At 36.7% G+C, this 11145-nt stretch overlaps 1 non-coding gene across 1 annotated transcript; it reads right to left on the reverse strand.

Annotated features, from left to right (window-relative positions):
• Positions 1-10266: 10266 nt before the first annotated feature.
• LOC118977071 (U6 spliceosomal RNA) lies at positions 10267-10373 on the reverse strand. The gene has a single exon (XR_005064450.1). It is a non-coding gene; the product is annotated as a U6 spliceosomal RNA (small nuclear RNA).
• Positions 10374-11145: the final 772 nt, after the last annotated feature.

Here is an 11145-nt window from a genome sequence, read left to right on the forward strand (position 1 = left end):
ACAAATATAGCCTGAACAAATTAAAATGGAAATGTAACATATCAGTTTTTAAAAATATTTTATTCATTTATTTTTAGAGGGGAAGGGAAGGAGAGAGGGAGAGAAATATCAATGTATGGTTGCCTCTTGTGTGTCTCCTGAGAACTGGCTGAGAACTGGCCTGCAACCCAGGTATGTGCCCCGACTGGGAATTGAACTGTGATTGTCTGGTTTGCAGGCCCGCGCTCAATCTACTGAGCTACATTAGCCAGGGCCATATCAAAGTTTTTGAGATGCAACAAAAGTAGTTGTAAGAGGGAAGTTTATAGTGATAAACATGAGTATCTCAAATAACAAGTATCTAACAAGCAACCTTACCTTACACCTCAAGGAACTACAAAATAAAGAATAAGTAAAGTCCTTTAGCAGAAGAAAGGTGTTTACAAGGATGATAAAATAGAGAAATAAATAGAGACCAAAATAACAATAGAAAAGACCAATAACATCAAAAGCTTTTCTTTGAAAAAATAAAATTGAAAACTTTTACGAGAAAAAGGAGAAAGAACTCAAATAAAATTAGAAAGAGATGAGATGTTACAAGTGATATATAGAAATAAAAATGATTATAAGAGACAACTATAAACAATTATTTGCTAACAAATTAGACAACCTGGAAAAAATGTAAAACCTGTCAGGACTAAAAAGTTATGAAAGAGAAAATCTGAACAGACCAATTACTAGTAAGGAGATTAAGTCAGAAATTAAAAAAAAAAAACTACCCAACAAACAAAAGTCTAAGACCAGATGGATTCATTGATAAATTCTATAAAACTTTCAAAGAAGAATTAATACCAATTATTTTCAAACTCTTCTAAAAACTAGTAGAAGAAAGTCTTTTAAAACTCACCTTACAAGCCAAGAATCACCATGGTAATAAAACCAAACAAAGATGCCATAAGGTATATAACTACAGAATAATATTCATAATAGGTACTGATGTAATTTTTCTCAACAAAATATTAGCAAGCTAAATTAAACAATAATTAAAAGGGTCATACAACATGATCAAGTGGGATTATTCCATGGGTGCAAAGATGCTCAACACTCAAAAATTAGTGTTATACAACACATTAACAAAATAATGATAGAATTATATGACCATTTTAATAGAAGTAGAAAAAGCATTTATTTGTGATACAAACTCAAACATCTATAGAGGAAACATACTTCAACATATTAAATACCATATATAATAAACCTATATCTAACACTATAATTAATGCTGAAAAGCTAAAATCCTTTTTTCTAGGATCAGAAACAAGAAAAGGGTACCCACTCTCACCATTTCTATTCAACACAACATTGAGATGTCCTTCACAGAGCAATTAGACAAAAAAAGCATCCAAATTTAAAAAAAATAAGTAGAACTGTCACTACTTACACATAATATGATATATATAGAAAACCCACCACCAAAAATATATTAGAACTAGTAAACAATTCAGTAAAGTCAAAGAATGTAAAATCAGCATGCAAAATTGTATTTCTTTACACTAAAAAGAACTACCAAAAATAAAAATAAAAAACAATTCCATTTAAAGTTGCTTATAAAGAACAAAATACCCAGAAATAAATTTAACTAAGGAGGTGAAATATCAGTATATTGAAAGCTATAAGAAGATTTCCAGTCAAGATGAACTAACAAACCTAGTGTCTAGCTTAAGACAACACAAGAGCACCACTCAGCCACCTCCACAAAAGACATACCTCAAGAGCAGACTTCACAGACACCAGAGACTTTCTAAAGCAAATCCTGCTCCATTGGGTCAGCCCCAGCACAACAGTTTGTCCATTGTAGCCATGGCCATTCCTCACAGCCAATCAACTGAAAGTTAGTACCTCCCAGGAATATAACAACAATCAAAGCTCAACAACAACAGGAGAGCACACACAAATCACAAAAGGGACAATCCTGAAGTGCCTTCATCGAGTGAATAGGGAGACTGAAACACTGGGCACCACAGGGCACCTATTACATACGGCCACTCTACCAAGATTGAAACATAACAGATTTACTTAATACACGAATACATAGGAAGTCAGCCAAAATAAAAAATCAAAAGAAACATGTCTCAGAATAAAAGAATGGGACAAAAATCCAGAAAAAGAACTGAACAAAATGGGACAAGTAATCTACCAGACACAGAATCCAAAATACTGGCTGTAAAGATACTCAATAAATTTAGGGGAATAGTAGATGAACTAGGGGGACCTTTTACAAAAAAGTAAGGAACATAAAAATGGAGGTAGAAACCATAACAGGAAACCATTAGAAAGGAATAATACTGTAATTAAAATGAAGAATACTGTACAAGAAATCAACAGCAGATTAGAAAAAAAACAAATAATTAAATCAGTAATTTTGCAAACAAGACAGTGAAAAACACCCAATCAGAACAGAAGAGTACAAAAAAAGAAGATAGTTGAGTGGGTTTCTTAGACAACACCAAGCATAACAAAATTTGGATCATAAGAGTACCAGGAGAAGAGGAAAGCAAGGAATTGATAATCTATTTGAAGAAAAAATGATGAAAAACTTCACTAACCTGGCAAAGGGAAATGACATACTAATTGCTGACAGTTCCAAATAATATTGAACCCCAAGAGACCCACACCAAGACAGATCATAATTAAAATTCCAAAGGTTAAAGACAAAGGGAACATCTTAGCCCTGGCTAGAGAGGCTCAGAGGATTGAGCACCTGCCTGCAAACCAAAGGGTAACTGGTTAGATTCCCAGTCAGGGCACATGCTTGGGTTATGGCCAGGTGCCCAGTGGGCAGCCCATAAGAGGCAACCACACATTGATGTTTCTTTCCCTTTCTTTCTCCCTCCCTTCCCTGCTATCTAAAAATGAATAAGTAAAATCTTTAAAAAAGAGAAAGAAACACAAAGGAAAAAAAAAGACAAAGAGAACATCTTAAAAATCAGCAAGAAAAAGCAGTTAATTACTTACAAGGGAGCTCCCATAAGACTGTTAACTGGTGCCTCAACAGAAAATTTGCAGACCAAAAGAATTTGTCACAAAATATTCAGAGTGAAGAAAAGCAAAGAACTATAATCAAAATTACTCTACATAGCAAGGCTATCATTTTGAATTGTAAGACAGATAAAGAGCTTCCCAGACAAGTAACTTAAAGGAGTTCTTCACCAAACAATTTTATAAAAATGTTAAAGGGACACCTTGAAGAAGAAGAAAGACAAGGAGAAAAAAAAGATAAAATTATAAATAATAAAATGACAACTACATGCTTATCAATACTGTAAGTGTAAATGAATTAAATGCTCTAATCAAAAGATTAAAGGGTGGCTTAATGGAAATGTAAACAAAACCCATACATATGCTGTCTACAGAGACCCACTTTAGATTAAAAGACAAACACAGAATGGATGGAAAAAGATATATCATACAAATGAATTTTTTTTAAAGCTGGGGCTGCAATACTTATACTAGACAAAATAAACTTTAAACAAGGGATATATAAGAAGAGGCAAAGAAGGATGCAGCAACTTTACGTCTGGGTATTCATTTCAAGAAACCCCTAATGCGGGGAGGGGCTGGGAATGCGCTGCCCGGGGCCTGGCCGAGAGGCACCAACTCCATCTTCATGCTGTAGCAGGTGATCTTGCCAAAAGGAAAACCAGGACCTCCGTCCAAGATGGAGGCATAGCTGGAAACACTGTGCCCCCTCTCACAAATAAATTTAAAGACAGCGAAGTTTTAGAAACAAAAACGCAACCAAAACAGTGAAAATTGAACTGTATGGAAGTCTGACAACAATGAACCTTTCAGCCAGACCGGTAAAAGGGGCGGAGTCAGTGGCGGAGTGGGGTCAGGCTGGAAAGATCCTTCACTCCTACTGACCCAGGAGCAGAGGCAGAGGTTGTAGGTGGATCCCAGGCGTGGGCTGGTGGCAAGTGTACCCAGTGAGGGCACAGGGCGGCTGGCTGACTTCGGTCACACATTCTCACGCAGATAAACCAAGCAAAGGAGTGAACAGTGAGACAGATGGCTCAGGCTAGGGCCTCAGCGATAGGAATTAGAGCCTGAAAACACCAACTGGAAAGACTTTCTTGGGGTCGAGGGGCTGGGAGAGGCTCCCAGGCTCACAGAGAGTTCATTGGAGAGACCCACAGGGTCCTGGAGAGTACATGAGCCCACACACCTGGGAACCAGCACCAGAGGGCCCAATTTGCTTGTGGGAATCCACAGAGAGGACAGAAATCTGAGAGAGAGCAGAGCAGAGCAAAGCGCCATTTTTTCCCTCTCTGACCCCGCCCCCACATACAGCATCACAACCCAGCAAGTGAGTTGCCCCGCCCTGGTGAGCACCTAGGGCTCTGCCCCTCATACATAACAGGCACTAACACTAGGACTCAACAGCTCAAAGCCCCAGAGCCTATGATTCTAAGTGACCAAGAAATAGCCAATCTTTAAGATGCACAGTTTAAAATACTGGTGATCAAGATGCTCACAGAATTGGTTGATTTTAGCCACAAATTAAAGGAACATATGAAGGCTAAACTGATTGAAATGAAGGGAAATGCACAGGAAACCAATAGTGATGGAAAGGAAACTGGGACTCAAATCAAGGGAGTGGGCCAGAAGGAGGAAAGACACAACCAAACAGAAAAGAAGGAAGAAACAAGAATTGAAAAAAAATGAGGAGAGGCTTAGGAACCTCCAGGACATCTTTAAATGTTCCAACACCTGAATTATAGGTGTACCACAAGGGGAAGAGGAACAGCCACAAGTGGAAAACTTATTTGAACAAATAATAAAGGAGAACTTCCCCAGTCTGGCAAATGTAATAGACTTCCAGAAAATCCAGGAAGCTCAGAGAGTCCAAAGAAGTTGGACCCAAGAAGGAACACACCAAGGCACATCGTAATTACACTAGTCAAGATTAAAATTAAGGAGAGAATTCTAGAAGCAGCAAGAGATAAGGGGACAGTCACCTACAAAGGAGTTCCCATCAGACTGTCAGCGGATTTCTCAAAAGAGACCTTACAGGCAAGAAGTGGCTGGAAAGAAGTATTCCAAGTCATGAAATCCAAAGACCTACATTCAAGATTGCTCTATCCAGGAAAGCTTTCATTTAGAATGGAAGGACAGATAAAGTACTTCTCAGATAAGGTCAAATTCAAGGAGTTCATCATCACCAAGCCCTTATTATATAAAATGTTAAAGGGACTTATCTAAGAAAAAGAAGATAAATATGAACAGTGTTAAACTTTCTTTAAGGAGCTGGGAGGTAAGAGGAGGGGAAGGGGTATATTTTGAGGATATGATACCCACACTCTTGAGTATGCAGTACTTTCTCACACTTAGCTGACCTCATCTCATGACAGCCGCTCCAGTAAAGAGTCAGTACAATTCCTGGAGCCTTTTTTTGTAAGGATTTTTCATATTTGTACTGGCCCACTTGATCTATGATCTGTGCACGGTTCCAATGGAGAAAATGAAACAAGAAGAGTGAGCATTTTCTCCAGTTTTTAGCATCTTGCTTATACCATGAAATACGTCATTAAAGGCTTAACTCTTCAATTCGGCTTGCTGCTCTTAATTGGCTATTTTAAAACCTGATGGCTCAGCTCTTTCTCTCCCTACTGATCTGAGTTCCTAAGAGATGGCAACCTTGTCCAAACAAACAAACAAACACATGATTAGAGGATAATACTCTGAATAATTGTCAATAAAGAAATAAGAAGATATGAACACATTTCTAGAAAGACACAATTGAGAAGATACAAACACATTTCTAGAAAGACACAAATGACCAAAACTAACTTACTAAAAACATAAAATGTGAACTGACCTATAAAATTTTTTTGAAATTAATTAATTATTTAAATAAAACTTCCTAAAGTGAAATTTATGGACAATATTGCTTCTATGGTTTATTTTTTTAAAATTTTATTTTTTTATTTTTTTAAAGTTTTAAAATTTATTTATTTATCTTTTAGAGGGGAAGGAGAGAGGGAGAGAAACATCAATGTATGGTTGCCTCTCGTGCATCCCCTGCTGGGAGTTGGCCTGCAGGGAACCAGCCTGCAACCCAGGCATGTGCCCTGACTGGGAATTGAACTGCGATCCTCTGATTCTCAGGCCTGTGCTCAATCCACTGAGCTACACCAGCCAGGGCTTTCTACGGTTTATTTTATGAAATACTCAAAAAAATAACACTGATAATTTGTAAACTTTTTCAGGACATAGAAGAAAGAATTATGTCAAAATGTTCATATAATGTCTTAACCTAATAAGAAAACTGTCCAAAAATACAACAATAAGAAGGAAACTAGACAAATATCTTTATAAAAAATATACATAAATTTTGAAATAAGTACTAGCAAGCCCAATCCAGCAGTATATAAAAGGGATTATGCATCAAAACCAAATTGATATAATACAAGAATATAACATCTGTAAATCAATTAATGTAATGTCATATCAGTAGAAAAAGTACTCAAATATATGATAATTTCGATGTACAGGAAAATAAAAATCTTGACAAAAATATGACTCTTCTATGGTAAAATATGCAACAGACTAGGAACAGAAGGGAAATTTCTCAATCTGATAAAGGACATCTAAAAATATATAATTTACATAGTACTTAATGGTGAAAGATGGAATGTTTTCCTTCTATATGAAAGAAAAGATAAGGATGTCTGCTCTCACCACTGTTATTACACATTATTCTGGGGTTCTAGCAATTATTCCAGAATGAGTAGTAAAAGTAGTAGTAAAAAATACCCAGCTTTAAGGTCAGAATTTAACCAAATTAGCTGATGATATTCTCATGTATATAGAAAATTCTAAGGAATTCACACACACTCAACTATTAGAGTTAATACATAAGTTTACTAACTTCACAGGATATATTATTAATATAAAAAATCAATTGTATTTCTGTATATTAGCAATGAATATCCTGAAAATTGTAAGTGTGAAAACATATATTTGCAATAACATTAAAAACAATAGAAAACACTTAACATTTTAAAATAAATAATTAAAATACTTGCATATTAAAAAAGAGAATTTGTGAAAAAATTAAAGATCTAAATAGGTAATAGTCCATGTTCATAAATCAGAAAACTTCATATTGTTAATATGTCAATAATCCCCTAATCAATCTATAATTTATCTCAATTTCTATGAAAATATCAAATATTTTTTCATGTTTCAAAAATTAAAAACTGATCCTAAAGTCCATGTGGACATGTAAGGGAGCCAAAGTATTCAAAAAAATTAAAAATAAAAATATTTGAAAGTTCACACTTCCTGATTTTAAAATTTATTACAGTGATACAGTAATCAAGACAGTGCAGTGATAATATAAATACATGTTTCCTTTGTTATACCAAAATATAACTGTTCTGATGAAACATTTCTTAAGCTGAACTGAAAACAAGCAAAAAGTATCCCCAACTTTCCAAATGTTCACATTTTCCACTTTACTTTTACAAAAGACTTATGTTATTATATGCTGTTTTTTGCTAACCAAAACAAATATGAAGAAGATTGTTGCTTTTATGAAAAAAGCCATTACCATACTACCATAAATCTTTATAAAAGAGAAGTGGCCTAACATAAACTTTCAGAAAGCAGAAGATACTTGTATAGATATGTAGGTCAATGGAATAGAATCGCGATCTCAGAAGTATACTAAAATTTATGCTTAATTGATTTTGAAAAGTGTGTCATAATGATTGAATGGGCAAGATGGGTCTTTTCAACAAAAAGCACTAGGAAAACTAGATTTCATATATGAGTACTGAACTTTTACTTTTTGCTCCCATTAAATACATCAGGCTTTTTCTGGAATATACAAAGCACTCTTACAACACAATAAAAGAATAAAAGTGCAAATAAAAATGGATTTCAGAAACATATATAAATGACCAAAGAGCACCTGAAAAGGTGGATAACATCATTAGTCATGAGGAAAAAGTATTTCAGTACCAAAATGACATAGCACTTTGCACTAACCAGGATGGATAAAATTATGTATATAATAACAAGTATTGGTGAGTTCATGGAATAATTGGAACACACTTTCATGAGGGTGAAGTTGCAAAATAGTGTAGCTATTTCGGAAAGAATGTTTCGGTTCCTGAATATGTTAAAAATAAAGTTATGATATTGTGGGGGCAACTTTGCCTGCAAGTCCCCCCATCCACCACGGATGAAAATGAAACTACCAGGACATGATCTGGTTGGGAAGGAGAGGTGATCAATCTTTCATAGGAGAAAGACCAAGAACCTCTTCTTCATGGGCTTTTATTAGGTTTGCAACACATAGGAATACAGGTAAAGCTTATCAATAGATGTCAGGTGGCAAGGATCAAACAATAGATATCATTTTGAAGAAATCTGAGGGCTTAATCTGAGTCAGTGTCTGTCAGGTAAGGGGGTTGCAAAAACTTTGGGAGACATACTGATTTCCTGCTCAGACCTTCATCATATGAATGAAAGCACTCTTAGCAAAGCAGGTTTCACAGGACTTAAGGAACTCTTTCTTATGCCTGATTACCCCAGAACCTACTCTAGCCCACAAAGGGCTGCACCACCTTTCCCATCATGGGTTTTTAAACTTAAATGATTAGAGCCAGGAAGCGCTTCTCCCAGATGGAAATGGGGACTCAGGCTATGTCAGAATAGCCAGGGGGTGATGGTCCCTCACCCCCTCTTTGCTGTAGCCTCCCCTGAGTCCTTCCTTGAGGGCCTCCAAAATGATCATGTCTGGCTTAGGTTGCCCACCCCCAGGGCTCTTACCTGTCTCTGACTAACCAACCAAGCATTGGGGGCAGAGATGGATGAAGCAGAAGCAGCGCTGCTGCCAGAGATAAGCTTTGTCTTTTTAGTGGCTCACAGTCCAAAGGTCGCTCACTCAGCCTTATCCATGGGGGGTTTACAGCTCCTGAAACCAGGCAGAGTGGTTCCCCACATGATATGACACAACAATTCTACTCCTAAGTATATGCCCAAGAAAACTGAACACATATACTCACTTACAAACTTGTGCATGAATGTTCACAGCAGCTTTATTCATAGTAGCCCCAAAAGAACAATTCAAATGCTCATGAACTAATAATGAAAAAAGTTAATCATAAAGAAAACGTTGTGTAATCCCATCTATATGAAAAGTACAAAATATAGGGACTGAGAGCATGTATGTGGTTAGCTGGTCAGCATGTTTCCTTGTCCTCTCCTTTGTTTAAACATGTGGCTTATCAATTAAACCACGTAATACTAGTCCAGATCAATATTACTAACTTTCATATAGCATAGACTATGCCAAGGACTCACCTTAGATATGAACTTATCATATCTTCACAACCACTCTATGAAATATATTTATCCCAGATTCACAGATAAAAAAAAAACTTCAGTACAGAAAAGTTAAATGACTTGCTGAAAGTCACAAAGGTAGTAGTAGGTAACAAATTATGGTTAGTGGTAGGACCTAAAATGGCAGAGAAGCAGGTAGGAGCTGCATAATTTTCCTCCTGGCACCAAACAGAAATTTAAACTAAATTATAGAAAAATCGTCCTGGATAATCACTGAACATCAGCCTTATAAATGCTAACAAATCATTGTGGTAAAGAAACCACATCACAATGAGACTGGTAAAGCGAATGAGGGAGGTGTGAGAGGGCTTACTGGGCTCCCATGAGTGGCACCTGAAGTTCTGGAGGAATATTTCAGTGGCTGGAGGGCTTCCCTGAGACATGTGGGGTTTTAAACCTGGGCTGGGCTTCCCAGCTTAGAGCCCCAGAAGAGGAAAAGGAACCCAAATATTCTCTAGCAGTGAAAAGCAGCGGGGTTTCTGTCCACCAGGGAGAGATAGCTGAAGATGGAAAGGGCCTCTTAAAGGGACAATGCACGGATTTTTTCTTATACTTACTTGGGCACTAGCAGAAGGAGGGCAAAACAGACTAGAGATGCATGAGGAGAATCTTGGTGTGGGTAGCTCTGGGGAGAAAACTGAAGGAACAGCCACCAGGTTCCCTCTGCTGAGTAATTCCCCATTCTGCAGAGCCATCTTTCTCAAGCATCATTTGTCCTGCCTCCCCCTGTAGAGCTTAAGCCAGGCTTCTGAGTAGAGCTTGAAGCTCCATTAGTGATTAAGTTTAAAAATTAAGGTGAATCTATGGGAGCTCTGAGACTTTAATTAACCCTTCCTGGGCCTGACGCTTATAAAAACCAGCCTAGGTATGCAGCCTGGTTCTTTCTTCACAAATTTGCGTGTCATCCTTGCGTAGGGGCCATGCTAATCTTCTCTGTATCGTTCCAATTTTAGTACATGTGCTGCCGAAGCGAGCACAGTTTTTTGACCCATTCATTTACTGATGGGCACTTAGTCTGTTTGTAGCACCTGGCTACTGTAAATAGTGCTGCTGTAAACATAGGGGTGCATAAGTTCTTTTGAACCGGTGTTTCTAGAAGGAAGAATCTCAAACTCTTTTACAAGCCAGCATTACCCTAACTCCAAAACCAGGTAAAGCCACAACAAAGAAAGAAAATCCTCAATTTTTTTGAGAGTTTAGATACTAAATCCTCAAAAAATACTGTCAATATGGATCCAGCAATATATTAAAAAGATCATACACCATGATCAGGTGGGATTTATCCCAAGGATGCAAGTATGGTATAATATTTGTTAATCAATAAATGTAATATACCACATTAACAGTAGTTTAAATGACATGATCATATCAATAGATGCTGAAAAAACATTTGATAAAATCCAGCACCCATTTATGATAAAATCACTCAGCAAAATAAGAAGAGAAGGAACATACCTCAACATAATAAAGTTTTACATGAGAAACCTACTGCCAACATCATACTCAATGGACAAAAACTAAAAGCTTTCCCTTTAAGATCAAGAAAAAATGAGGGTTTCTGTTGTAACCACTCTTATTCAATATAGTGCTGAAAGTTCTAGCCACAGTGATGAGTCAAGAAGAAGAAATAGAAGGCATGCAAATTGACAAGGATGAAGTAAAACTACAATTATTCACAGATGACATGATAGTGCATATAGAAAACCCAATAATCTTCAGCAAAAAAGGCTACTTGACCTAATTAGTGAA

This window comes from Sturnira hondurensis, unplaced genomic scaffold, assembly GCF_014824575.4.
Source record: "Sturnira hondurensis isolate 20B ecotype Veracruz unplaced genomic scaffold, ASM1482457v3 Scaffold0021209, whole genome shotgun sequence".
NCBI lineage: Eukaryota > Metazoa > Chordata > Mammalia > Chiroptera > Phyllostomidae > Sturnira > Sturnira hondurensis.